This window comes from Lontra canadensis, unplaced genomic scaffold (assembly GCF_010015895.1).
Source record: "Lontra canadensis isolate GAN:19392208 unplaced genomic scaffold, GSC_riverotter_1.0 scaffold1, whole genome shotgun sequence".
NCBI lineage: Eukaryota > Metazoa > Chordata > Mammalia > Carnivora > Mustelidae > Lontra > Lontra canadensis.
This window is the reverse complement of record NW_022630995.1, coordinates 26919319-26947118: the sequence shown is the minus strand read 5'-3', so window position 1 is coordinate 26947118 and position 27800 is coordinate 26919319. Positions and strand designations below refer to the sequence as shown.

Sequence of the window (27800 nt, the reverse complement as noted above, 5' to 3'; positions counted from 1 at the left end):
ACCACCAGATGTGAGGAGTATGATTAAGCTATTAGCTTCATCAGAGTTGGCTTCAGCTCTCAAGAGGAGGTCTCGATAATCTCCGAACAGCTCAAGCTCATATAACTGAGAAAGGCAAGGTACAAGCCAAGCAATTTCTAGCCAACACAGAACTCTTCTAATGGATAATCCTGACTCTAGATCAGCTTCTCTGGTGGGCAGACAGACCATCATCACAATCTGACAGCTCCACTTGCCCACTCATGCTTCTGCTTTTAGGAGTCCTACTCCTGGCCTCAGCATCTGCTTCCCGGTGAACTCAAATGTTCAATTTCCTGAATTTAATCCTTGTTCCATGATCACACGAGAAAATCCTTTTCATAGGTGATGTGTAGTAAAGCGCTTAAGAATAAAGTCATGGGGGGCGCCTGGGTGGCTCAGTGGGTTAAAGCCTCTGCCTTCGGTTCAGGTCATGATCCCAGGGTCCTGGGATCGAGCCCCACATCGGGCTCTCTGCTCAGCAGGGAGCCTGCTTTCTCCTCTCTCTCTCTCTGCCTGCCTCTTTGCCTACTTGTGATCTCTGTCAAATAAATAAAATAAAATCTTTAAAAAAAAAAAAAAAAGAATAAAGTCATGGGGCGCCTGGATGGCTCAGTGTCAGTGGGTAAAGTGGCTGCCTTCGGCTCAGGTCATGATCCCAGAGTCCTGGGATCAAGCCCCAAATCAGGCTCCCTGCTCAACAGAGAGCCTACTTCTCCCTCTCCCTCTGCCTGACGCTCTGCCTACTTGTGCTCACTCTCTCTCCGTCAAATAAATAAATAAAATCTTAATTAAAAAAAAAAAGCAAAGTCATGATCTCTGCAGTTTTCTCTTAAAAGATTCCCCAAAAAACTACAGATATATAGACAAAGGAGAAAGCAAATACAGCAAAATGCTTAAAACTGATAAATCAAGGTAAAAATTAGGTAAGAGTTCACATTACTATTCTCAAAATTTTCTAAGTGTTTAAACTTTTCAAAACTAGTTCGTTTTTTTTTTTTTTTTAAAGGGTGGGGAGATCATGATGAATCAGTGCCCATCCTATCCCCCTTCTTCCCACCCTCTGGTAAGTGAGAAAAAGATGCTGGGAGCAATAGGAACCACCACCAATAAAAGAAAGATCAAGACAATCCCCTAAGTCCCCTGTAGTTACATATTCTGCAAAATGTTGCCAAAAGAACCAAAGTGATACACCAGGGGGAAAAAAAAAAAAAAAACCCTACTCAAGAAAGTCATGGTTCTGGGGCACCTGGGTGCCTCAGTTGGTAGAGCATACAACTCCTGATCTCAGGGTCATGAGTTTGAGCCCTACGTTGGGTGTAGAGATTACATAAGAAAAATTAAAAATAATTTTAAAAAGGAAGTCATGGTTCAAGTGTGGAAAAATGTGACATGATTTTGAGCAGCTGATGGATTATAGGAAGAGAATCTATTGGTCTTTTAAGCTAGGAACAGCGGCTTTCTATACAGTATCTATACTGTATATTCTACACAGTATCATGAGAAGGAAATGTCAACATAACTTCTCTGCTCTGCAATGAGTATTTGCACAATAATTAAAAGACATCGGACCAACATAAAACGAAGCACCAAAGACTTCATTAAGGTTACAGAACAGAATGTAAATGTTCTTGAACTTGTCAGTTAAAAGGCACAGCTGACAGAAGTTGGAAGCCAGAGTGCAGGAAGGCAAAAGCGAAAAGGAGAATCAGTGGAAAAAGCCAGGGTTTTGATTTTGAATCCCTTAAGACTAGAAATCACTAAACATATTCCACTTGACTCATTTTTTAACCATTTTTGTTGAGATATAATTCACATACCATAAAATATACCAGCTTATTCATCATTTTTAGTTAGGTTATCTTTTAATTACTGAGTTGTCAGAGTTCTTGATAGACCTTAGATACAAGTCCCGTATTTGATAGAAATCGCAAATATTTTTCTCCGATTTTGTGGGTTGTCTTTTTACTTTCTTAATGGTATCCTTTGAGGCACAGAAGTTTTTAATTTTTATAAAGTCCAGCTTACCGATTTTATTCTCTGTTGTTTGTGCTTTCAGTGCCCCAAGAAGGCTTTGCCTAGCCAAGGTCATTAAGATTTATTCATATTTTCTTCTAAGAATTTTATCATTTCTGCTGTACATTTAGGTCTATGATCCATTTTTAGTTAATTTGTGTGTATGATGGGAGGAGGAAGCAGTTCAAATTCCTTCTTTTGCATATAAATCTCAAATCTCCGGGTGTCTCAGCACAATCTGCTGAAAAGACTATTCTTTCCCTATTGAATTTTCTTGGCACACTTGTTAAAAAAAAAAAAAAAATCTATTGATCATGGAGTTTATTTCTGGATTCTCAAGACTATCCAGTTAATTTCTACATACTGACACTCTAAGGTGAAATCCAGACAGTATAACCATTTTAAAGTGGACAGCTCAATACCACTTAGGACATTCACAACATTTTGCAACTAACACCTCTATCTAGTCCCAAAACATTTCACCACCCCAAGAAGAAACCCATATCCAACCAGCAGTTACTCCTCATCCCCTATGACCCTGGCAACCAGGAATGTTTTACATCTGTGTGCATTTAACTGTGTGGGATATTTCATATCAGTGAAATCATAATGTAGGATATTGTTTCCGGCTTCTTCCACTTAGCATAATGTTTGGGAGGTTCATGCCCTCTGCAGCACTTATCAGTTTTACCTCCTTGTTAGGGCTGAATAATATTCCATTCTTGGGATATGCCACAGTTTGGTGACCCCCTCATTAGTTGATGTACATTTGGGTTGTTTCTACCTTATAGTTAATGTGAACTGCTAGGTAAGTACAGAACTACTATAAATATTCATGTACAACTGTTTGAATACCTGTTTTCAACTCTTTTGGGTACATACGTAGGAGTGGGATATCTGGTTCATATCCTAATTCTAGATTCAACTGTTTGAATAACCACCAAACTGTCTTCCACAGCAGCTGTACCTTTTTACATTTCTACCAGCAACGTACAAGGGTAACAATTCCTCCAGATCCTCACCAACACGGGTGATTTTCTGTTTTCTCATTCGTTTTCAAAGGTGACATCCAGAACTCCACACGACACTCCAGGTGTCATCTGGACAGTACAAAACAGAGTAAGACTACCACCTTTCCTCTTTGGAACCTCCTTCTCCTGGGAGTCCAGACTACTGGTCTCTGCAGGCTTCCTCGTAGTCACATCACATTTTATATCCATATTGAGTTCACTACAGTCATTAACATACTTATTTGTATTCTGCCACATCTCTCGCCCCTATGATTATGCAGCTCTCTTCTCAACCCATATAGAGGACTTTGTATCAAGCCCCATTAAGTTACCATGTTAGCCTTGGCCCACCATTTCAGTCAGGAAGATTTTTCAAAAGTTAACCCTAAAAAATTCATTCCATGCAAAAATTTCAAAAGCATAGTGTCAGTTGTTGTTTTTTTTTTAAAGGTTTTATTTATTTGAGAGAGAGCCACCAAGAGAGGAGAGCACAAGCAGGGGGAAAGGAAGAGCAGACTCTGTGCTGAGCAGGGAGCCCAACACAGGACTCGATCCCAGAACCCCAGGATCATGACCTGAGCGGAAGACAACTGCTTAACCGACTGAGCTACCCAGGCACCCCAGTACCAGTGTTCTTATTCACATTATAAACACATTAACAGTAACCTTCAGCAAGAGAAATTTTTCTCCAGTTGTCATCAACTCACCATTCACTTATCTTCAGAGCTGCTACTCAAGCAATCACAAGTCTACCTAATCTTATGGTCAGCCAGCCCCCAGTCTCCCACTTGTCGAAAGAGAGAAATGTTACCGAATGCCTGGCAGAAATTCATTTATACTGTTATCCTCTGCATTCTCCTGACCCACAACCTAATAACCCTACCTAAAACGTAAGGTTAGTCTATCATACTGTCTCTAGTGAGCCCATGTAATACTTTCCTTTAAAAATGTAATCGCAACGTTTTTAGTGCATAAAACACAATGAACCCAGACTGGGTCATACTATGTTTCAAATCATATTTTGAGGTTTATATAACCACATCAAATATAAATACAATGAAAAAAGCAATATGTATCACTTACGGCTATGGAGAAAATAAAGATCTCAGGTGTTCTACTGGAGAGTATCAAGACAAACGTGTTGCCAATTTCCTGTAATTTAGGGTTATACATCTTTAAAATTCTACAGGAGTCTCTCCTCAACCATAAAAATTCAATAGGGAAAAAAATATTTTCCACATATGTTCTCAAAAAATAAATGAGCAAATTTTTGTTTTCTGTTTCTAATAATATAGATTATTTCATTAAAACCAATTTCCCCAATTCCTTTAAGAGCAAATTCCTCACTCAAGAATCTCTTCTATAAAGCCTTCTGAGGCAGCTGGATGGCTCAGCCAGTTAAGCGGCTGCCTTCGGCTCAGGTCATGATCCCAGCGTCCTGGGATTGAACCCCGGGTCGGGCTCCCTGCTCCCTGGGGAGCCTCCTTCTTCCTCTCCCTCCACCTGCCACTCCCCACTGCTTGTGCTTGCACTCTCCATCAAGTGGATAAATAAAATCTCATAAAATCTTCAGGGTCTGAGGACACCTGGGTGGCTCAGTGGGTTAAGCCTCTGCCTTCCGCTCCGGTCATGATCCTGGGGTCCTGGAATCGAGCCCCACATCACATCGGGCTCTCTGCTCAGCAGGGAGCCTGCCTCTCTGCCTACTTGTAATCTCTCTCTCTCATTCTGTGTCAAATAAATAATCTTAAAAAAACAAACAAACAAACAAAAAACCTTCAGAGTCTGTTGCATTCTAAAATAGCCTCTCCCTTGGGGCACCTGGGTGGCTCAGTGGGTTAAGCCATTGCCTTCAGCTCAGGTCATGATCTCAGGGTCTTGGGATCGAGCCCCGCATCGGGCTCTCTGCTCAGCAGGGAGCCTGCTTCCTCCTCTCTCTCTCTCTGCCTGCCTCTCTGCCTGCTTGTGATCTCTCTCTGTCAAATAAATAAATTCTTTAAAAAAAATAAAAATAAAATAAAATAGCCTCTCCCTACTTTGCCCTCTAATGGTACCTACTACTGTCCTTACTACTCACTGATACGTGATGCTTGGTATTTACTGCTTGTGAACTGTTTGCTAATTTACTCACTGTCTGCAACAGAATCCCTCAGAGGACTGACGCCTTCTCTTTCTTTCCTAACCTCATCACAACCAACATGGCATAAAGCCTATGAAAAGGGAAGCACTCAAATTCTTGTATGAATTTATATCGCATATAATAGTTATAAACCTATACAGAATTAAAATTAAACAGAAAATTATCTCATAAAAATTGAAGACCTTTTAAGGTCTTGTGGTTCTTGGAGGGTGACTGCAGGGTGGTAACTAAAAGGGAAAGCAATGCCAAGCAGGGGCTTCTCCAAGACAAAATAGCTCTGTGTGTATTTCAAGGTAGCGGGCAAAGAGACAAGAAAAAAATGAAGATACAGGAGGGGACAGAAAATGGGGAAGGAATGAGATTCTGGGGCTCAAGTCAAAAGATAAAGGACATATTTCTTTCTGAAAAGGGAAAACTAGGTACAGGATATGTTGAAGTGGACAAGGGTTAAATTCAGCAGTTTTGTTTTTAAGATTTATTTAACAGAGAAATAGAGAGCACAAGTAGGCAGAGCGGCAGGCAGAGGAAGAAGCAGGTGCTCCGCTGAACAGGGAGCGTGATGTGGAGCTTGATCCCAGGATTCTAGGATCAGGAGCCAAAGCAGTTGAGCCAAAGGCAGCTGCTTTACCGACTGAGCCACCCAGGCGCCCCATCAGCAGGTGGTTTTAAGAGAGAAAGAGGTTTATTTAGCTCCTAATAGTTATTAAGAAAGCACTATATCGGTTTCCTGCAGTAAAAATCAATTGCCGCAGTGACAAATTATCACAAAACTAGTGGCTTAAAATAACACAAATTCATTATCTTACAGTTCCGGCAGTCAGAAGTCCAAAATAACCCAGGTCTCACTGGGCTACAACCAAAATGTTGGCAGAGCTGGGTTCCTTTCTGGAAGCTCTAAGGAGATTCCATTTTCTTGCCTTTCCTGGTTTATGGAGGCTGCCCACCTCACATGGCTCCGGCCTGCTTTTATCTTCAGAGCCACCAACAGACATTGGGCTCCTTCTCATGATGCCATCTCTCTGTTCCTGACTTTCCTGCCTCCTGCTTCTTTTAAAGATTACATTAGGCCCACCCTAATGTAATAACCCAGAATACTCTTATTAAAATGAGCTGATTAGCAACCTTAATTCCACCTGAAACCTCAATTCCCTTCAGCTCTGTAATATAACTCTCACAGGTTCCAGGGACGAAGACGTGGAGGGATGACATTACTCGGCCTGCCACAGGCACTCAGCTATGTGCTTCATTTGTATCTTTTTTTTTTTTTTAAGATTTTATTTATTTATTTATTTGAGAGAGAAAGAGAGCATGAGAGGGGAGAAGGTCAGAGGGAGCAGCAGACTCCCCGCAGAGCCGAGAGCCTGATGCGGGGCTCGATCCCCGGACTCTGGGATCATGACCTGAGCCGAAGGCAGTGGCTTAACCAACTGAGCCACCCAGGCACCCTGCTTCATTTGTACCTCTTAATTTAGTCCCCACAACCACTCTATGAGGGAAATCATGTTTTACTCATTTTATACATGAGGAATCTGAGACAACCCAGAACACTTTGAGAGACTTTAAATAACCAAAATAGTCAGGCTTATAAGAGATACTATTTTAATAATGTTTGCGGAGCTGAACCAGTGGAACCAGGACTCAGATGACACAGCCTCCACTGGCCTGTTTCAAAAGCCCTCACTACCCTCTCACTGCGTGTGTGTGTGTGTGTGTGTTGGTTTGGGGGTAAAGGGAAAAAGGCTTTACTTGCCCCCTACTTTAACCAAAACCATCTCTCCTTTCATCATCAGAAATCTCTGTGCATGATTTTATTTAAAAAGTGCTTAGGGGCTCCTGGGTGGCTCAGTGGGTTAAAGCCTCTGCCTTTTGCTTGGGTCATGGTCTTGGGGTCCAGGGTTCGAGCCCCACGTCGGGCTCTCTGCTCAGTGGGGAGCCTGTTTCCTCCTCTCTCTCTCTGCCTGCCTCTCTGCCTTCTTGTAATCTCTGTCAAATAAATAAATAAAATCTTTAAAAAAAAAAAAGTGCTTAAATCTCTGCCATGCTACATCGATTCCATCTAGGCTTTGGTCTATGAGAAGAGGTAATATGATAGAATGTTAAGAAGCAAGGCTAAGGGACACCTGGGTGGCTCAGTTGGTTAAGCAGCTGCCTTTGGCTCAGGTCATGATCCCAGCATCCTGGGATCGAGTCCCGCATCGGGCTCCTTGCTCTGCAGGGAGCCTGCTTCTCCCTCTGCCTCTGCCTGCCATTCTGTCTGCCTGTGCTCGCTCTCTCTCCCTCTCTCTCTGACAAATAAATAAAATTTAAAAAAAAAAAGAAAGATCAGTTTAAAAAAAAAAAAAAAAAAAAAGCAAGGCTAAAATTATGTGATTTGTAGATTCCTCTCTAAATTATATAATTTTAGGCTCCAGATTTGAAGTTATATTTTTTAACTATTTCAAAAATTCAGATAGATTCCCTAAGGCAAAATATATTGGATTAGAGATTATCAATGTTTTAAGATATCTTGACACATAAAACCCATCATTTTTCAGGATCCCATCAACCATACAGGAATGGATCCTTTTTGACAAAAATGACTACTGGGGCAATATAACTGAGCTCCAGCTAGCCACCCTCATTTAATAATGAACTCTTGTGGTATTCCTTCACTCTCCCCTAAACACTTGAGTAGCAATAATTTTCTTTATATGTCCTTAAAAAAGGCTACAGACTCAGGACAGAGATCAGGGAAACAGTCTGTGATTGATAGCAAAAGACTTGGTGTTCAATTGTTGGCAAATGTCTTGACTGAACTTTTACCTCTAGAGCAGCCATTTTTAGTCTTCTCAGGATCATGGGCTCTGCTTTTGAAATCTGATAAACCTATGGACCTCTCACTAGAAAAAGGCACATGAACACATACTCAAAATTTTTTATACAACTTATTTTATTGCATTTTAAATCTGTTGCCATCACAGACCGTAGCTAACTAGTCTTCACAAGGATATCTGTATGTCTCACTTTTGAGTTTGTGCCAAAATGTGCTACACCCAGGAATAAAAATCTGAAGTATGCAATAAAACAAACCAAACTTTAATCATTTTTGACAAATAGATACCAAAGTAATGATGACAGTTGGCTGTATGGCCTCTGGCACCAAAGCACAGTTCTAAGAAAAAACCCACCTCTTGTACATTATTCTCCAAGGACAGCTAGGAAGACATGGGTGTTAGAAAGAAGGCTCGGTTCCCAACAGTAAGGAAAAATTATGTTGACTGATTTAATGAGGGTTTCCCAAAACAGTAACATTTTACACTTTTATATATTTATAAAATGGAAAGACGTGGGTGTTTTTTGTTTGTTTTAAAGTAAGCTCTATGCCCAGTGTAGGGCTTGAACTCACCACCCTGAGATCAAGAGTCTCATGTTCTACTGACTGAGCCAGCCAGATGCCCCTCGGATAGATATGGTTTTAGAAACTGGGAAATATTCAGATAAATTCAAGTATTTGAGAAAAAAAAAAAAAAGGATACCAGACCTACTCTGTTCCTACTACTTGGAAATCCAGAAGGTATTAAAGTTCAAAGTGGGGTACATGTGCCCACAGAGGCAGGGTGATCATGCTACTGGTGTGAAAAGAAAATACTCTAAGACTGAACATACGCGTGTTATCTTAAACTGGAAACTGAGCTTTCATATTCAGTGTGTGAAACCGACACCAGCACCGTCTCTGGTCCTGCGCAGGCAGTGTCAGCCTTGTGACCGGGCGTGCTGGTGAAGATTGCCCGTCACACATTTTGGCGCACTTGACCTCCCGTCTACCTAGAGGCGACCAGAAAGGCACTGTTTTTGGCAGTGTGGGGGGCAAGCAGAGTCATGGACATACAAGACCTCACCACAGCATCATTGCAGGGTCCATTCTCCAGCTTCCTGGGGGGTGAGCAGCAGTGTGGCAGGCCACCAGCAGTTTCTCACTCTGCCCTCCTAGTCCTGACTTGCAGCTCTGGCGTGTCCGGCAGTTTCCAGGGCATCTGGAGCAGCAGCTGTTGAGGGGGCCCAAGCTCTGGGTCCCAATTCAGGGGCAGGGATGCCCTCTGAGCTCCCCTTATGGGTTCCCTCTGTGTCACCATCCCAGAGCAACTGTCAGGCCCTTCTAACAACTCTGTAAGCACCTCATCTCTGGATGAAATCTCTTCTTTTGTTTGTGGCCCTGAACACACACCCAGTATTCCAGTAGGTAAATGTCCCCTAAAGGAAAGGCAGACCCTCCGTACCCGGGAGGAGCTGTTTGTGATGCCCTCACCTGTGGGCTCACTTTTAGCAAACTCCAACATCCTGCAGCTTCCTTGGGCCCAAGTAAGCACATCTGCAGATCTCGGTAGAATTATGTCACCCACAAATGGGTTTTAAAAGATTTTTTGTAAATGAACAAAGGCAAAGAGAGAGGGACAAACCAAAAAACAGACTCTTAGCTATTGAGAACTGGTGCTTGCCAGGGTGGCAGGGGGTGGGGGGGAGAGGCGAGGAAGGGGGGGTTGGTGGGGGGGGTGGTGAACCAGGTGATGGGGATTAAAGAATACACTTCTCTTGATGAACACTGAATAATATATGGAAGCAGTGAATCATATATTGTACACCTGAAATGAATATTAACACTGGATATCTACTACACTGGAATTAAAATGTTTAAAATTTAAAGAAATAAATAGAAACTGTCAGAATTGGATATTTAGCTATCCCTATAATAAATAAGAAAGGGTTTTTTGCAAAGCAAGGCAGATTAAACATAATAAAGCAAAATACATGGGGCACCTGGGTAGCTCAGTGGGTTAGAGCCTCTGTCTTCAGCTCAGGTCATGATCCCAGGATCCTGGGATCGAGCCCCAAATCAGGCTCTCTGTCTGCTCAGCAGGGAGCCTGCTTCCCCCCACCCAACCCCATCCGCCTGCCTCTCTGCCTACTTGTGATCTCTGTCAAATAAATAAATAAAATATTTTCAAAAAATAAATAAATAAAGCAAAATACAAGCTCACACCAAGAAAATGAAGGAACTGCCAAATGCCTATTACCAATACCAGTGCTCTACCAAAACTGTAAGGTAAAAGAATGATTATCTTGTGAACTATAAAACTATGTAACTTTTAGAAGAAAACATAGGGGAAAAAAAAAATCTTTGAGACCTAGGACTGGATGAAGAGTCCACAGATAAGACATGAAAAGCACAATTCATAAATGAAAAAAAAAATGTTTGGATGCAGTATATGAAAATTTTAAACTTTTTTGCTCTCTAAGATACCCAGTTAAGAGGATGGAAAGACAAGCCTGGATGGGAAGAAAATTTTGCCAATCACGCATCTGACAAAGGGTTTATATCCAGATGCTAGGAAGAACTCTCAAAGCTCAACAGTGAAAAACAATACAATTTGCTCATTAGGGAAACAATTTGCCCATTAGGGAAAGGCAAATTAAAACCACAGTGAGCTACCATTACACAACTACTTAGAATCACTAATGTAAAAAAAAAAAAAAAAAAAAAGTGAAAATACCAAATTCTGACAAGTGTATGGAGAAACCAAATCTTTCACACACAGCTAGTGAGAACATACAGACACTCTGGAAAACAGTCTGGCAGTTTCTTATAAAATTAATCATTCACTTATAATATGACCCAGCAGCTGCACTCTTGGGCATTCACTCCAGAGAAATGAAAACTTAGGTTCACCTAAAAACCTATACATGAATGTTCACAGCAGCTTTATTCATAACAGCAAAAACTGGAAACAACTCGTGTGTTCTTCGACGGGTGAGTAGTCAAACTGCGTAAGGTAGAACAGCCATACGATGAATACTATTCAGCAATCCAAAAAAATGAACTACCGCTACACTGGTTAGCTTGCAAGGTTCTCTACGGCATTGTGCTGAGTGGAAAAAAGTCAATCTCGAAAAGATACAGTTGGATTCCATTTATGTAACATTCTCAAAATGACACAATTATAGAGATAGAACAAAGAGTGGTTGCCAGTATACAGGGACCGGGGGGAGTGGAGGGGACCTTGAGCTGCATGGGGGAGTTTCTTGGCAGTGATGGAACAGGGGTGGTAGTGATTGTGGTGGTAGGGAAACAAATCTAGACATGAAATGTTATTAACTGCACAAAACTACACGTACACACACACACACGAATGAGTGCACTAAAAACCATGAAAACGGAATATGGCTACTGAACAGTATTATACCAATGCCAGTTTCCTGATTAAACATGATTGTTAATGTCATGTTATGTAAGATATTACACTTGGGAAGCTGAACGAAAGTTACACACACTCCCTGTACTGTTTTCACAATTTCCTATGAGTCTATAGTTAATTTAAAATAAAGGTGGTTTTTTTTTTAAGATTTTATTTATTTATATGACAGACAGAGATCACAAGTAGGCAGAGAGGCAGGCAGAGAGGGGGGTGGGAGGAAGCAGGCTCCCTTCTGAGCAGAGAGCCCGATGCAGGGCTCGATCCCAGCCAGGACCCTGAGATCACGACCTGAGCAAAAGGCAGAGGCTTTAACTCACTGAGCCACCCAGGTGCCCCAAAATAGTTTCTTTGAGTGATGACATTCAGTCATACTTATTTTTAAAATTACTAATATTTTAAGTGGAATCAAAAACATGAAAATAATACATTTTAAATTGTTCTACGATGTTTTTTCATCTTTATCTCATTTCTTATGAACGTCTTACTATGTACAGTATAGGTAATATATAGTTTACAACAAACATACATATGGAGAATGCAGACACAGTTCTTGATACTGCTGGAGTATGACCAAAACAAACGTGCAGACTTCTGTTACACAAGCTACAAAAGTCTAAGATTCTATCTATCCCTTCAAAGTTTTACTTAGGGAAGCATACACAAAAACAGGACAGACACCGGGCTGAGAATCAAAAAGTACTCTATTCTATCCATAGTTTAAACAAGTCACAATCTCATTGTCATCCACAAGACGTAAGAATTCTATCAGATCATTCCCAAGACAGTGCAGCTCTGAAAACACTATAACTCCGTGAGTTCTACAACAGGAAAAAGTGCAGCAACCATCAAGAAATGTATGACTAAACTCTAACCAGTATTTACTGAAAGTATACTGAAGTTTCATGATTGCCAGGAATATTAAATATAACACATAGTCTAAGTTATCATTAACACAAACAGAAAACAGCACCTACAAAGACAATTTTGCCTCAAAGAAAACAGATTACCAGAAGATCCAGTTGAAATATAAATATCCAGGGGCACCTGGGTGGCTCAGTGGGTTTAAGCCTCTACCTTCAGCTCAGGTCATGATCCCAGGGTCCTGAGATCAGGCTCCGCACTGGGCTCTCCACTTAGCAGGGAGCCTGCTTCCCTTCCTCTCTCTCTCTCTCTGCCTGCCTCTCTGCCTACTTGTGATCTCTGTCTGTCAAATAAATAAATAAAATCTTAAAAAGAAAAAAAAAGAAATATAAATATCCAGATACTAGGCAAAGGTGGCTATTTTGCATGCAGCCTTTCTGTCATTGAAGGCCTCTACCTTCTGCTCATGGAACTGTATGAGGCTCTGTATTGCAAGCAGGCACCAGTGCATTCAAATATCCTGGTGTACAAGCTTGGGGATCATGACAGTTCTCTCAATATGTAAAATATCAAGATATCCAGGACGCCTGGGTGTCTCAGTCGGTTAAGCGTCTGCCTTCAGCTCAGGTCATGTTCTCAGGGTCCTGGGATCAAGCCCCATGTCAGGCTCCCTGCTCAGTGGGGAGTCTGCCTCTCCCTCCCCCCTGCCCCTCCCCTACTTCACGCTCTCTTTCAAATACAGAAATAAAATCTTTAAAAAAAGAATATCAAAGGGAAGAGCCAAGATGGCGGAGAAGTAGCAGCTGAGACTACTTCAGGTAGCGGGAGATCAGCTAGATAGCTTATCTAAAGATTGCAAACACCTACAAATCCAATGGGAGATCGAAGAGAAGAAGAACAGCAATTCTAGAAACAGAAAATCAACCACTTTCTGAAAGGTAGGACTGGCGGAGAAGTGAATCCAAAGCGACGGGAAGATAGACCGCGGAGGGGAGGGGCCGGCTCGCGGCAAGCAGCGGAGCAACGGAGCACAAAATCAGGACTTTTAAAAGTCTGTTCCGCTGAGGGACATCGATCCAGAGGCTAAACTGGGGTGAAGCCCACGCGGGGTCAGTGTGGCCTCAGGTCCCACAGGGTCACAGAAGGATCGGGGTGTCTGAGTGTCGCAGAGCTTGCAGGTATTAGAACGGGGAAGCCGGCTACAGAGACAGAGCCGAGGAGTGACTCTTAGCTCGGGTTACCTTGAACCGGTCACAGGCTCGGTCAGCTCGGAGCGAGGCCGGAGACAGGGTGACGGGAGTAATTGGGCGCTGTTCTCTGAGGGCACACTGAGGAGTGGGGCCCCGGGCTCTCGGCTCCTCCAGGCTGGAGACTGGGAGGCCGCCATCTTCATTCCCGTCCTCCAGACTCTACGGAGGGCGCTCAGGGAACAAAAGCTCCCGAAAGCAAACCCGAGCGGATTACTCAGCCCGGCCCCTGGTAAGGGCGGTGCAACTCCGCCTGGGGCAAAGACACTCGAGAGTCACTACAACAGGCCCCTCCCCCAGAAGATCAACAAGAAACCCAGCCAGGAACAAGTTCACTTACGAGGAGTGCAGTTTAAATACCAAGGAGAGCAGCGGAATTCCAGAGGAGGAGAAAGCAAAGCACGGAACTCATGGCTTTCTCCCCAGGATTCTTTAGCCTTGCAGGTAATTTTTTTTTCTTTTTCAATTTTTTTTCTCTTCTTCTGCTAAATTTTTTAACTTTTACCCTTTTGTTTTTTAACGTTTTTTAACTAGTTTATCTAATATATATATATTTTTTTCCTTTTCATATTTTTTCATTATTGGTTTTCTTTATTTGTTTTTTTTTCTTTTTTTTTTTTCTTTCTCAACCTCTTTTTATCCCCTTACCCCCCCCCCCTCACGATTTGGGATCTCTTCTGATTTGGCTAAAGCATATTTTCCTGGGGTTGTTGCCACCCTTTTAGTATTTTACTTGTTCCTCCATATACTCTTATCTGGACAAAATGACAAGGCGGAAAAATTCACCACAAAAAAAAGAACAAGAGGCAATACCAAAGGCTAGGGACCTAATCAATACAGACATTGGTAATATGTCAGATCTAGAATTCAGAATGACGATTCTCAAGGTTCTAGCTGGGCTCAAAAAAGGCATGGAAGATATTAGAGAAACCCTCTCGGGAGATATAAAAGCCCTTCCTGGAGAAATAAAAGAACTAAAATCGAATCAAGTTGAAATCAAAAAAGCTATTAATGAGGTGCAATCAAAAATGGAGGCTCTCACTGCTAGAATAAACAAGGCAGAAGAAAGAATTAGCGATATAGAAGACCAAATGACAGAGAATAAAGAAGCTGAGCAAAAGAGGGACAAACAGCTACTGGACCACGAGGGCAGAATTCGAGAGATAAGTGACACCATAAGACGAAACAACATTACAATAATTGGGATTCCAGAAGAAGAAGAAAGAGAGAGGGGAGCAGAAGGTATACTGGAGAGAATTATTGGAGAGAATTTCCCCAATATGGCAAAGGGAACAAGCATCAAAATCCAGGAGGTTCAGAGAACCCCCCTCAAAATCAGTAAGAATAGGTCCACACCCCATCACCTAATAGTCAAATTTACAAGTCTTAGTGACAAAGAGAAAATCCTGAAAGCAGCCCGGGAGAAGAAGTCTGTAACATACAATGGTAAAAATATTAGATTGGCAGCAGACTTATCCACAGAGACCTGGCAGGCCAGAAAGAGCTGGCATGATATATTCAGAGTCCTAAACGAGAAAAACATGCAGCCAAGAATACTATATCCAGCTAGGCTATCATTGAAAATAGAAGGAGAGATTAAAAGCTTCCAGGACAAACAAAAACTGAAAGAATTTGCAAACACCAAACCAGCTCTACAGGAAATATTGAAAGGGGTCCTCTAAGCAAAGAGAGAGCCTAAAAGTAGTAGATCAGAAAGGAACAGAAACAAAATACAATAACAGTCACCTTACAGGCAATACAATGGCACTAAATTCATATCTCTCAATAGTTACCCTTGAATGTTAATGGGCTAAATGCCCCAATCAAAAGGCACAGGGTATCAGAATGGATAAAAAAACAAAACCCATCTATATGTCATTTTAAACCTGAAGACACCTTCAGATTTAAAGTGAAGGGGTGGAAAAGAATTTACCATGCTAATGGACATCAGAAGAAAGCAGGAGTGGCAATCCTTATATCAGATCAATTAGATTTTAAGCCAAAGACTATAATAAGAGATGAGGAAGGACACTATATCATACTCAAAGGATCTGTCCAACAAGAAGATCTAACAATTGTAAATATCTATGCCCCTAACGTGGGAGCAGCCAACTATATAAACCAATTAATAACAAAATCAAAGAAACACATCCACAATAATACAATAATAGTAGGGGACTTTAACACTCCCCTCACTGAAATGGACAGATCATCCAAGCAAAAGATCAACAAGGAAATAAAGGCCTTAAATGACACACTGGACCAGATGGATATCACAGATATATTCAGAACATTTCATCCCAAAGCAACAGAATACACATTCTTCTCTAGTGCACATGGAACATTCTCCAGAATAGATCACATCCTTGGTCCTAAATCAGGTCTCAACTGGTATCAAAAGATTGGGATCATTCCTCGCATATTTTCAGACCACAATGCTCTGAAGCTAGAACTCAATCACAAGAGGAAATTTGGAAAGAACCCAAATACATGGAGACTAAACAGCATCCTTCTAAAGAATGAATGGGTCAACCAGGAAATTAAAGAAGAATTGAAAAAAGTCATGGAAACAAATGATAATGAAAATACAACGGTTCAAAGTCTGTGGGACACAACAAAGGCAGTCCTGAGAGGAAAATATATAGCGGTACAAGCCTTTCTCAAGAAACAAGAAAGGTCTCAAGTACACAACCTAACCCTACGCCTAAAGGAGCTGGAGAAAGAACAAGAAAGAAACCCTAAACCCAGCAGGAGAAGAGAAATCATAAAGATCAGAGCAGAAATCAATGAAATAGAAACCAAAAAACCAATAGAACAAATCAACGAAAGTAGGAGCTGGTTCTTTGAAAGAATTAATAAGATTGATAAACCCCTGGCCAGACTTATCCAAAAGAAAAGAGAAAGGACCCAAATAAATAAAATCATGAATGAAAGAGGAGAGATCACAACGAACACCAAAGAAATACAGACAATTATAAGAACATATTATGAGCAACTCTATGCCAACAAATTTGACAATCTGGAAGAAATGGATGCATTCCTAGAGACATATAAACTACCACAACTGAACCAGGAAGAAATAGAAAGCCTGAACAGACCCATAACCAGTAAAGAGACTGAAACAGTCATCAAAAATCTCCAAACAAACAAAAGCCCAGGGCCAGACAGCTTCCCGGGGGAATTCTACCAAACATTTAAAGAAGAACTAATTCCTATTCTCCTGAGACTGTTCCAAAAAATAGAAATGGAAGGGAAACTTCCAAACTCATTTTATGAGGCCAGCATCACCTTGATCCCCAAACCAGACAAGGATCCCATCAAAAAAGAGAACTACAGACCAATATCCTTGATGAACACAGATGCAAAAATTCTCACCAAAATACTAGCCAATAGGATTCAACAGTACATTAAAAGGATTATTCACCACGACCAAGTGGGACTTATTCCAGGGCTGCAAGTTTGGTTCAACATCCGCAAATCAATCAATGTGATACAACACATTAATAAAAGAAAGAACAGGAACCATATGATACTCTCAATAGATGCTGAAAAAGCATTTGACAAAGTACAGCATCCCTTCCTGATCAAAACTCTTCAAAGTGTAGGGATAGAGGGCACATACCTCAATATTATCAAAGCCATCTATGAAAAACCCATCGCAAATATCATTCTCAATGGAGAAAAACTGAAAGCTTTTCCGCTAAGGTCAGGAACACGGCAGGGATGTCCGTTATCACCACTGCTATTCAACATAGTACTAGAAGTCCTAGCCTCAGCAATCAGACAACAGAAAGAAATTAAAGGCATCCAAATCGGCAAAGAAGAAGTCAAACTATCACTCTTCGCAGATGATATGATACTACATGTGGAAAACCCAAAAGACTCCACTCCAAAACTGCTAGAACTGGTACAGGAATTCAGTAAAGTGTCAGGATATAAAATCAATGCACAGAAATCAGTCGCATTTCTCTACACCAACAACAAGACAGAAGAAAGAGAAATTAAGGAGTCAATCCCATTTACAATTGCACCCAAAACTATAAGATACCTAGGAATAAACCTAACCAAAGAGGCTAAGAATCTATACACAGAAAATTATAAAGTACTCATGAAAGAAATTGAGGAAGACACAAAGAAATGGAAAAATGTTCCATGCTCCTGGATTGGAAGAATAAATATTGTGAAAATATCTATGCTACCTAAAGCAATCTACACATTTAATGCAATTCCTATCAAAGTACCATCCATTTTTTTCAAAGAAATGGAACAAATAATCCTAAAATTTATATGGAACCAGAAAAGACCGCGAATAGCCAAAGGAATATTGAAAAAGAAAGCCAAAGTTGGTGGTATCACAATTCCGGACTTCAAGCTCTATTACAAAGCTGTCATCATCAAGACAGCATGGTACTGGCACAAAAACAGACACATAGATCAATGGAACAGAATAGAGAGCCCAGAAATAGACCCTCAACTCTATGGTCAACTCATCTTCGACAATGCAGGAAAGAATGTCCAATGGAAAAAAGACAGCCTCTTCAATAAATGGTGTTGGGAAAATTGGATAGCCACATGCAGAAAAATGAAATTGGATCATTTCCTTACACCACACACGAAAATAGACTCAAAATGGATGAAGGACCTCAATGTGAGAAAGGAATCCATCAAAATCCTTGAGGAGAACACAGGCAGCAACCTCTTTGACCTCAGCCGCAGCAGCATCTTCCTAGGAACATCACCAAAGGCAAGGGAAGCAAGGGCAAAAATGAACTATTGGGATTTCATCAAGATCAAAAGCTTTTGCACAGCAAAGGAAACAGTTAACAAAACCAAAGACAACTGACAGAATGGGAGAAGATATTTGCAAACGACATATCAGATAAAGGGCTAGTGTCCAGAATCTATAAAGAACTTAGCAAACTCAGCACCCAAAGAACAAATAATCCAATCAAGAAATGGGCAGAAGACATGAACAGACATTTCTGCAAAGAAGACATCCAGATGGCCAACAGACACATGAAAAAGTGCTCCACATCACTCGGCATCAGGGAAATACAAATCAAAACCACAATGAGATACCACCTCACACCAGTCAGAATGGCTAAAATTAACAAGTCCGGAAATGACACATGCTGGCGAGGATGCGGAGAAAGGGGAACCCTCCTACACTGTTGGTGGGAATGCAAGCTGGTGCAACCACTCTGGAAAACAGCATGGAGGTTCCTCAAAATGTTGAAAATTGAACTACCCTATGACCCAGCAATTGCACTGCTCGGTATTTACCCTAAAGATACAAACGTAGTGATCCGAAGGGGCACGTGCACCCGAATGTTTATAGCAGCAATGTCTACAATAGCCAAACTATGGAAAGAACCTAGATGTCCATCAACAGACGAATGGATAAAGAAGATGTGGTATATATACACAATGGAATACTATGCAGCCATCAAAAGAAATGAAATCTTGCCATTTGCGACAACGTGGATGGAACTAGAGGGTATCATGCTTAGCGAAATAAGTCAATCAGAGAAAGACAACTATCATATGATCTCCCTGATATCAGGGAGAGGAGATGCAACATGGGGGGTTAAGGGGGTAGGAGAAGAGTAAATGAAGCAAGATGGGATTGGGAGGGAGATAAACCATAAGTGACTCTTAATCTCACAAAACAAACTGAGGGTTGCTGAGGGGAGGGGGGTTGGGAGAGGGGGGGTGGGGTTATGGACATTGGGGAGGGTATGTGCTATGGTGAGTGCTGTGAAGTGTGTAAACCTGGCGATTCACAGACCTGTACCCCTGGGGAAAAAAATATATGTTTATATAAGATAACACCTGAAAAGACTGGCAAGAAAACATTTCTTACAGGAAAAAAAAAAAAAAAAAAAAGAATATCAAGACATCCAAGAAAGAACTTTTCCTTTTTCCCATCCACTTAATTATTCACCATCCACTTGAGTTAGACTGAGTAGGACAGAATTTTAAAAGGTCTATTATTCAGTGGAAGCTAAACATCTACAAGGTAATTATGTACCACCCCGTTACACCACCTGCTATCCAGAGACATCGCCTACCTGAAACAGAGTCCAAAACCAGGAAAGAAGCCAAGAGTCCTCCAAGCAGTGAAAATCAATATAACAAGGTCCTAGTACTAAACCCCTGTGCTTCTCTGGCTCGTTCTTCAGAACCTTCTAATATTTTTATCCACCATTCCACAAGTGTGTTTATGGGTTCTACTCATGGCACACCAAACTATCAAATTATTAGAAAGGCATGGTAGGTACAGTAGGCAGGCATCATGAGAGCAGAGAGATACAGCTAACAGTAAAGTAATACGCAAACCAATCTCCAAACCAACATGATTTAGAAAGGAAGAGTTTCGCGACAAGTGAACAAGCCACGGTCTGACCACCAGTGGTGGTCTGTAGACTGCTAACTGAGGAAACTAATGGCCAGCGCTTTTCTGCAAATAAATCATCGTGTGTTCACCACTGCTCAAGACGCACAAAAGGAACCACCACAGTGATATTCTTTAACCAGGATTATGAACATCACAATCCATCTTCTATTTTTAAACAGATACACAAAACTGAAAATTGTATTAAATGATCTTCCCAGCATTCTTTAGTACTGGACTAAATTCCGTCATATCTGCATTTTACCATGAAACAGAGACACAACAAAACTCTACACAGAACAAAACATGGAATCCTGAGAAGTTGAACTATTACACTGCAATTTACTCAAGCGACAAAGCATACATGTGAATATTTTATGAATTAAAACGTGAGGCTGCATTGCAGTGAGTGTAACTACTATCGTTTCCTCATAATTCCCAGATGCCCTTGAATAAACTAAACACAACACAACACAACACTTCAACCCCTCTGAGGTATAGATGCTCTGAACTAGAGATGGATCTTACCATTGCTGTCACCCAACAGCAGGAAGCAGCCGGTGAAAATCTTATCTCCTGGAAAGATCAAGAAAGCAGCAGCATCAAAGTGTCTTAGGTCTGACCAAAAACGTTCATTCAAAAAAATCTTTCATTTTTTAAAATTTTATTTATTTCTTTGACAGACAGAGAGCATGAGCAGAGGGAGCAGCAGGCAGAGGGAGAGGGAAAAGCAGACTCCCCCCTAAGCAGGGAGCCTAGGCAGGGCTAGATCCCAGAATCCTGGGATCAGACCTGAGCTGAACACAGATGCTTAACCGACTGAGCCACCCAGACGCCCCTCATTCAAAAATGTTAAAAAGACGAAGAAATGATCAGAAACCTGTAAAACTATAATCAGTGGAGTAAATTACAGAAAATTCTCAAAAATAAATTGCATCCTTTTACCTTAAAAGACAGTACATTTAAGGGGTGTCTGGGTGGCTCAGTGGGTTAAGCCTCTGCCTTTGGCTCAGGTCATGGTCTCAGGGTCCTGGGATTGAGCCCTGCATTGGGCTCTCTGCTCAGCGGGGAGCCTGCTTCCCCCTCTGTCTCTGCCTGACTCTCTGCCTACTTGTGATCTCTGTCAAATAAATATATAAAATCTTTTAAAAAAAGATAGTAGGGGCACCTGGGTGGCTCAGTGGGTTAAGCCGCTGCCTTCGGCTCAGGTCATGATCTCAGGGTTCTGGGATCAAGTCCCGCATCGGGCTCTCTGCTCAGCAGGGAGCCTGCTTCCCTCTCTCTCTCTCTCCCTGCCTCTGTCTACTGTGATCTCTCTGTCAAATAAATAAATAAAATCTTTAAAAAAAAAAAAAAAAAGATAGTACATTTAAGTACTTATCAGTATATTTTATAAAAGTTAAAAATAATTCACACAGTATTTTTAAGTAAGCGGTTTTTCAAAATGGTTATTTTCATAATATATTAAAAAAAAAAAAAACAAAACTGAAAAAGGCATCTACCAGTTATCTGCTAGCATATAGGTGTAGTCTCATAATGCCGGTCTTTGAAACGGATAACCCTTGTAGGGTGTGAGGAAAAGACACATTTATGTTTGCAGAATTTCAGAAATATGCTGCCCCACAAGAACAGGGTTTAAAAAAAAAAAAAAATTCTAGAACTCACAGACTTATTTAACAGTGTGCATGAACTCCTACCCACCTCAAATGGAAGACACGTTTGTTTGCTAGTGTACTTTGAAAGAAGCTATGCAGAACAATAAACAAGAATGAATAATAAATTCACCAAGGTGTGTACTTTTTACACTATTTTTAATCCACATGTACCAGTCTGAGCTCACAAAAAAATTGTGGCAGAGGCTGACTTAATCTTACCTTCAATGCTAGGCAAGGTACACAAAGTAGGCGCAGTTCTCAATGAAAATTTGCCAAATGAACGGAGATTTCTCAGCTGATTAAGCCAACTGGCTGCTTACAGCTGGGTTTCTTATTTAGGAACCTTTAGAAAATCTTTTTCCCCCCAGGCTAGTTTACAGAAGCACCTAGAACAATAGAATCTTATCACCTACATCATCTGCCCAAAATGTAGCTCCCTTCTCATAATGAGCAAGGGGAGGTTTGACTAAAAACCTCCATATGTGATTTGATCATGAAGAAATGTCTTCCCACATTCCTCCTTGGGCTACTATGAAAAGTGCCTGTTGGCAGGCTCCAAACAATTCTTAATGCTCTCTAGAGATTAAAAGAATCAAGAAATGAGAAGAGATTAAGCTTAGGAGTATGTACTCCAAAAGTATGTCAGGGTAAAGGCAGGTAAAACTGTTCAGGGACAGAGATTTTGACCAGTTTTTTGAAATGTTTTGAACACATACAGTAGTAGCCTTGTACTCAAGAGCATGCAAAGCTCTGGTGATAAGGGAAAAAAATGGTTTACTGCTAAACACACACACACACACACTTTCCCCAAGTAAAACAATTTGAACTTCTTTACAGCTTATGGTTTTCTAGAATACTGGTGGGATAACAAAAGTGCTCAAGCACTTTAGGCAACAGTAAAAAACAAACAAACGAACAAATAAATAGGGGAGTACCTCCAACTTTTGTTAATGGTTTAGCAAAGTCTACACTCTAATGCAGAAAATAAAAACATAACCATATTGTAAGTCAGAACATCGTCTGTGCTGTAAAAGGGTTTTATAAGAGCAAGAAGAAAGACCAATCACATGTGGTTAGAAGAAGAGGAGCTTGCAGACAAGGTGACATTTGAGCTGGGTTAGATGGATGGTCTCTCTAGTGAGGTAACAACAGTTGAAATTCAGAACACCTGCTCTGCCCCAAAAAAATATTTTATAGATAAAAATAGTTCAAGTAGAGAACATACACTAAGCCAACCCCCAAACATACTTTATCTTTCAAAATTTCTTTTAAAATGTAAAACCTGCTATATAAAGCAATGAGAACTTTCCCACCTCACCTAGATTTCTTCTGTTATTCCACTATTCTTTTACCATTTGGGCATGAATCCTGCATCACTGTCACTTTGCACTTGTTACTGTGATGAGATATGCACTCTTCTTCCTATGGCTGATAATTTTGTGTCTTCCCATTAAACTGTTATACCTTTGAAAGCAATAACTGTAATCCATTTCTATCTTATCTTTCCGTAATACTTCTTAAATAAATACATACTCAACAGATACAGTTGACAGGCTAAACCTACTTCTAATACCTATGACAATAAGCTATCACTAACACAAAAGATGTCTGAGGAACAGATACTATAAATAATTAAATCATGTTTTTGCAAAGAGAACAAAAAGCATCTAGACTAGTAATATCTACCCATAAACACTAAACTAGTTGCTCTGCTTTAGTGTGACTTGTTCAGAAAGGGTGCTTGTTTAAAAAAAAAAAAAAAGTTTGGGGCACCTGGGTGGCTCAGTGGCTTAAAGCCTCTGCCTTAGGCTCAGGTCATGATCTCAGGGTCCTAGGATGGAGCCCTGCATCAGGCTCTCTGCTCAGCAGGGAGCCTGCTTCCTCCTCCTGCCTCTCTGCCTACTTGAGATCTCTGTCAAATAAATACATAAAATCTTAAAAAAAAAAAAAAAGAAAAAGAAAAAAGAAAGCTAAATCTCTCAAGCAGCCTTTATAGAACATTATCTTTCTTTGTCACAAAGTCTTAAGACAACACATTTATTGTGACACGGTGGGTTTGCAGAGAAATGAAGGACAGTGCTAGTTCCCAAGGATCTCAAGGGACAGTTCAAAACTCAAGAAATGTCTTGGCAATGTGTATACATAAGACAATGTGTTTAAAACAATATGAAAAGCACAAAGGAAAAATGTTTTCCAGGAAGCATAGCCTAGCTGTTTCAAAGATAATTCTTTCTGAATGTGCTCTTTTTAAAGTTCAGAAATTCTCTCCTCTATTGTTTAAGCTGGAAGTAAACAAAGATCGAAATTTGGAAACTTATTTTAATTTTCTACTCAACTGTATTATGAGATGGAAAGGGAGATTATACCAGCAAGCTGGCCTGACATCCTTATCACAGAAGAGGATCAAAGGGGAGGGAGGAGAGGAATATAGGTGTAACAATGCCAGATGCCATCAAGATTACTACAAAAGAACATGTTTGCCTACACTTCCTAAATTCTGTGGGAAGAACAGAGTACTTCTCAAATGTTATTATCCAAAATTGGCTTTCAGTTTGCCCAGTTTCTCCTTTCTTGTTATTGCTGAGCCTGTGAACTGATAATGTTCCACACCACTCAGAAAGTTACCAGTGAGTTAATCAAGGAACCCTTCAGGAAGTTGTTAGTATTGCTTTAAAAGAAAAAAAGAAAAAACAAAAAAACAAAAAAAAACACTGGGCCAGGCATTCCAACAAAATTCACTCTTCCAAAGAAATAATTTTACAAAATAACTCAGAAGAGAAGACAGGATGGAGTGCTATTTTTGATAATGAGTAGCAAAAACAACAACAAAAAAGACTACAGAGTAACACACCCACTGTTACTTTGTTTATAGGCTTGTAACTTGCACATGCAAGTACTCTACAAAGTATTGCTCAAGAAGAAACTGTCAAAAATGAATGCTTATGAAAACATTCCTTTTCTAAATAAGGTCTCTAACAAGGGCTGTGCTGTTTCTAAATGATTTCTTTAGCAAGTATTGACAGGTATAGCAGAGCAATAATGCTCAGGGTGAGAAAAAAATCTGTTTTATCAATAGTAAAAGCTGTTGTTACTAATTATGATGCCCATGAGCTCAGTACTAGAAATTAACTCTGTGGTAGATACCTGCTAGGCAGAACAGCACTTTACAAAAAACTAAGTTTATCCCCCCCACCAAAAATACTTTTTTTCCTAATCCCACAGACCCTAGCAACCTAATAGGTTGGTTTTGTTGTTGCTGTTTTCATTCCAAAAGAAGCTCTGCCAGTAAGTCGAGGTAACTTTGCAGTTCAAAGGTTAAGACAAATTCAGTTCTACGTAGAGAGTTTCTGCTCCTCGTCAACATAGCTCCCTCTTCTCTTTCTCTCTCTCTCTCTCCCCCTCTCTATTCTCATATTATCTTGGCCTGAGAGAGGCTAATGCTCCGGTATAACTGCAAGTCCATGGGGAAGCGATTGTAGGTGCCGAGGAATGAAACTGGGATGGGAAGAACGATCGACAGCAATCAAGAACCAGCTCGCCCTAGAAATCACCCTCTCCGGAAAGGAGGAAGAGTCTCTCCCCAAAGAACCTGCTGCCCGGAAGCCACAACTTCCATCAACCGGCAAAGAAAAGTTGCAAGAAGAGCTCAGCGCCCAGGCAGCCAGCGCGGGAGGGGACACGGAGGTCCGCGAAGACACTCATCAGGCCCGGGAGCCCGGCGAGCCCGGGCTGCGGCGTCCGTGGGGCCGACTCCGGCTCCGGCAGGCTCCGGGTCTCGGGGTGCGACCGCGGAGAGGGGGCGGAGAAACGAGAGCAGAGGAAAAGAGGGACAATGCTGGGCCGGGCCGGCGACTCCGCGCGTTCCAAGGGTCCCCCCGGCGCCTCTTCCCGCCCCGGGCCGCCTGCGGCCGCGCCAAGTTTACTCCTCAGCCCTCCCTTCACGATCCCGGCCGGCGAAGCCGTGGCCGCCAGCCTCCCTCCGCCTGGCCGCCGCCGCCTTCCTCCCCGCGGGGCGGCTCCCGCGAGTCGGCGAGGAGGCGGCGCGCGCGAGGAGAGCCGCGCGCGCGAAGGGGCGCCGGGAGCGCGAGGGGCAGGGGGCGCGCGAGGGGAGGCGCGCGAGGGGCAGGGGGCGCGCGGGCCAACCGCGCGCGCGAGAGGAGCCGGGCGCGCGGGGGAGCGGGGCGCGCGGTGCTCCCCGAGGACCCGCAGCCGCTCCGGCGGGTTTTCGGTTGAGGCGGGGGCTGCGCCGCCGTCTACCGTCCGTTAGGAGTCTTTGCCGGGGCGGCGCAGCCTGCCAGCCATCCTGGCCCGCCTCCCCCTCGGCTCCCATCAGGAAGGGCAGCCGGGCGAGGGCCGGCGACCTCGTCTCCTGCCAGGGCTGTGGCCGCCGGTCGGCGGGCATCCCGGCGCCTGCCCCGGGGCTGGAAGAGAAAGTGAAATGAAGCGTCCTTCCCCCGGCAACACCTACCCGTCCCCAGTCCAAGTGCAGCTGCCTCGCTCCTCGGGCGCCGCCGGTCCCCGCCCTCGGCCCCCGGGCTCCGTTCTCTTGACAATGGCGCGTCCCCTTTAAGGAATAATCCGATCGGAACCGATGTGTGGTTAAACCTCCGACTCTGATTTTAACCGGATTTCTCTCTCTCCCCCCTGAGCCCGACGGACGCCCGGCGGTGCTGCTAGCTCTTCCCACCCCTTCCCCGCCCCGCCTACTCCCTCGCCTTCCTGATTGGCGAGAAGCACTACAACAGGAACAGCAATCCTCACACTCCACTGGCCCAGCCGGCCGCCGCTCACCGAGGCCCCACCCTCCCTCCCCGCCCCCTTCTCCGGGTTGGTCCTCCCTCTAATCACTCTCTGTCCTCTACTCCATCGTTGCTTTGGAGACCTGGCAGTCAAGGCTCACCCTCCCGCCTCCGGAAAGCGAACTTTATTTTTATTGGTAAAAGGACATCTTCCTGTGTACCTGATTGGGCAAGAAAGGAGTTAGTCTGCACGCCCCTTACCCATTATCGCTCTGCCTTTACGGGTTTGAGAAATACAGCTGCAAAGTCCTCCCTGCTTTGCCTTCATCTAAGCGCCTGTCCCTTTAAATGGTGGTAGGGGTCGTGGACAAACTCACAGCCTGTATTGGGGAAAGCGGGGAAGGGAGGGGAGAGAAATTCCAAATCTTCTCCAGTTGGGTAATACGTCGCGAGCTGGGATTCTGCGGAGCCCCAGCACGCTGTCTAGTGAATGGACTGGTGAGAGTGAGCTAGAAGACCTAAATTCTGGTCCTAACTCCTCTTGAGACTCGCTCAAGTTTTCACTCACTGCCCACTCTACCCTCACCGTCGATTCCACTGGCATCTCGCTGCGCCGAAGAGCCTTGGTAAAGGCATCTGCAAACTTGGAGGGGGCATCTCGCAAACGTTCATTGAAAAAACCATTTAAATCATTTCCATTAAAAAGTTCCGCTTAATTCACGTCCTTTGTGTTATCTCGGCGTTCCCCACGAAAGCTAAGTTACTCTTCTGAAATTACTAAATAAGTGATGTCTCTCGTGACAAGATCAAAAGTAGAAGACGTCCGTCATGGAGCCGGGGGAGCCCAAGCTGAGCCCAAACGGGCACCAGAAAGCTATCCCTTGAGGGAAAGAGGGAGTCTGGCATCGGAAGCTTGACCTTGCAGCAAAACCTCCCCCAGGAGAAGAAAAATTCTTCGACAGCCTGGTGGGTTTCCCACCAGGGAAGGATAGGGTAAGGGTAAGTGTCCCGGCCCTGTTTGCCGATGAGCTTTGAGAGCCTTCGGACCTCAGGATACTTAGTGCATTTGCAGTGGAACCCAGTGGTGCCCAGAAAGTGACAGCTCTCAGCGGTACCCTAGAAGGGAGTTTAGTGGCAGAAAGGGGGAAATAAACATCCGTAGCTCAAATGACTTTTCCGCGAGTTCAGCTCAAAAATCTTATGGACATATCCATAAGAAGGGTGAGCACAGGGAAAGGCTGTAGGTCATTCAGGTGTTTCTACAGGGCGCAAGAGACAAGGAACTACCTAGGTTATATTTATATAGCCTTCAGAGATGCTAATATAAATCTCTTAAGTGTCTGTAACTAAACCCCCATTTTCAGCCTATTCCATTTTGGGTTTTGGTTGTTAGCCCTTTTTTTTTTTTTTTTTTTAAACTATAGTCAAGGTAAAGTAATATTGGCTTTCTTCTGATATACAGCTGTCAAGCTTTGAGGCTGCTTCTGGGT

General features: G+C 42.5%; 1 protein-coding gene across 1 annotated transcript in view; it reads right to left on the bottom strand.

Moving 5' to 3' along the window:
* The window catches only part of FRYL (FRY like transcription coactivator), a 260625-nt gene extending 234351 nt beyond the window's left edge, over positions 1-26274 (bottom strand). The window contains exon 1 of the mRNA XM_032852083.1: positions 26040-26274. The gene's annotated coding sequence lies outside the window, so the exon portion shown is untranslated. The remainder of the gene's footprint in view (positions 1-26039) is intronic.
* Positions 26275-27800: the final 1526 nt, after the last annotated feature.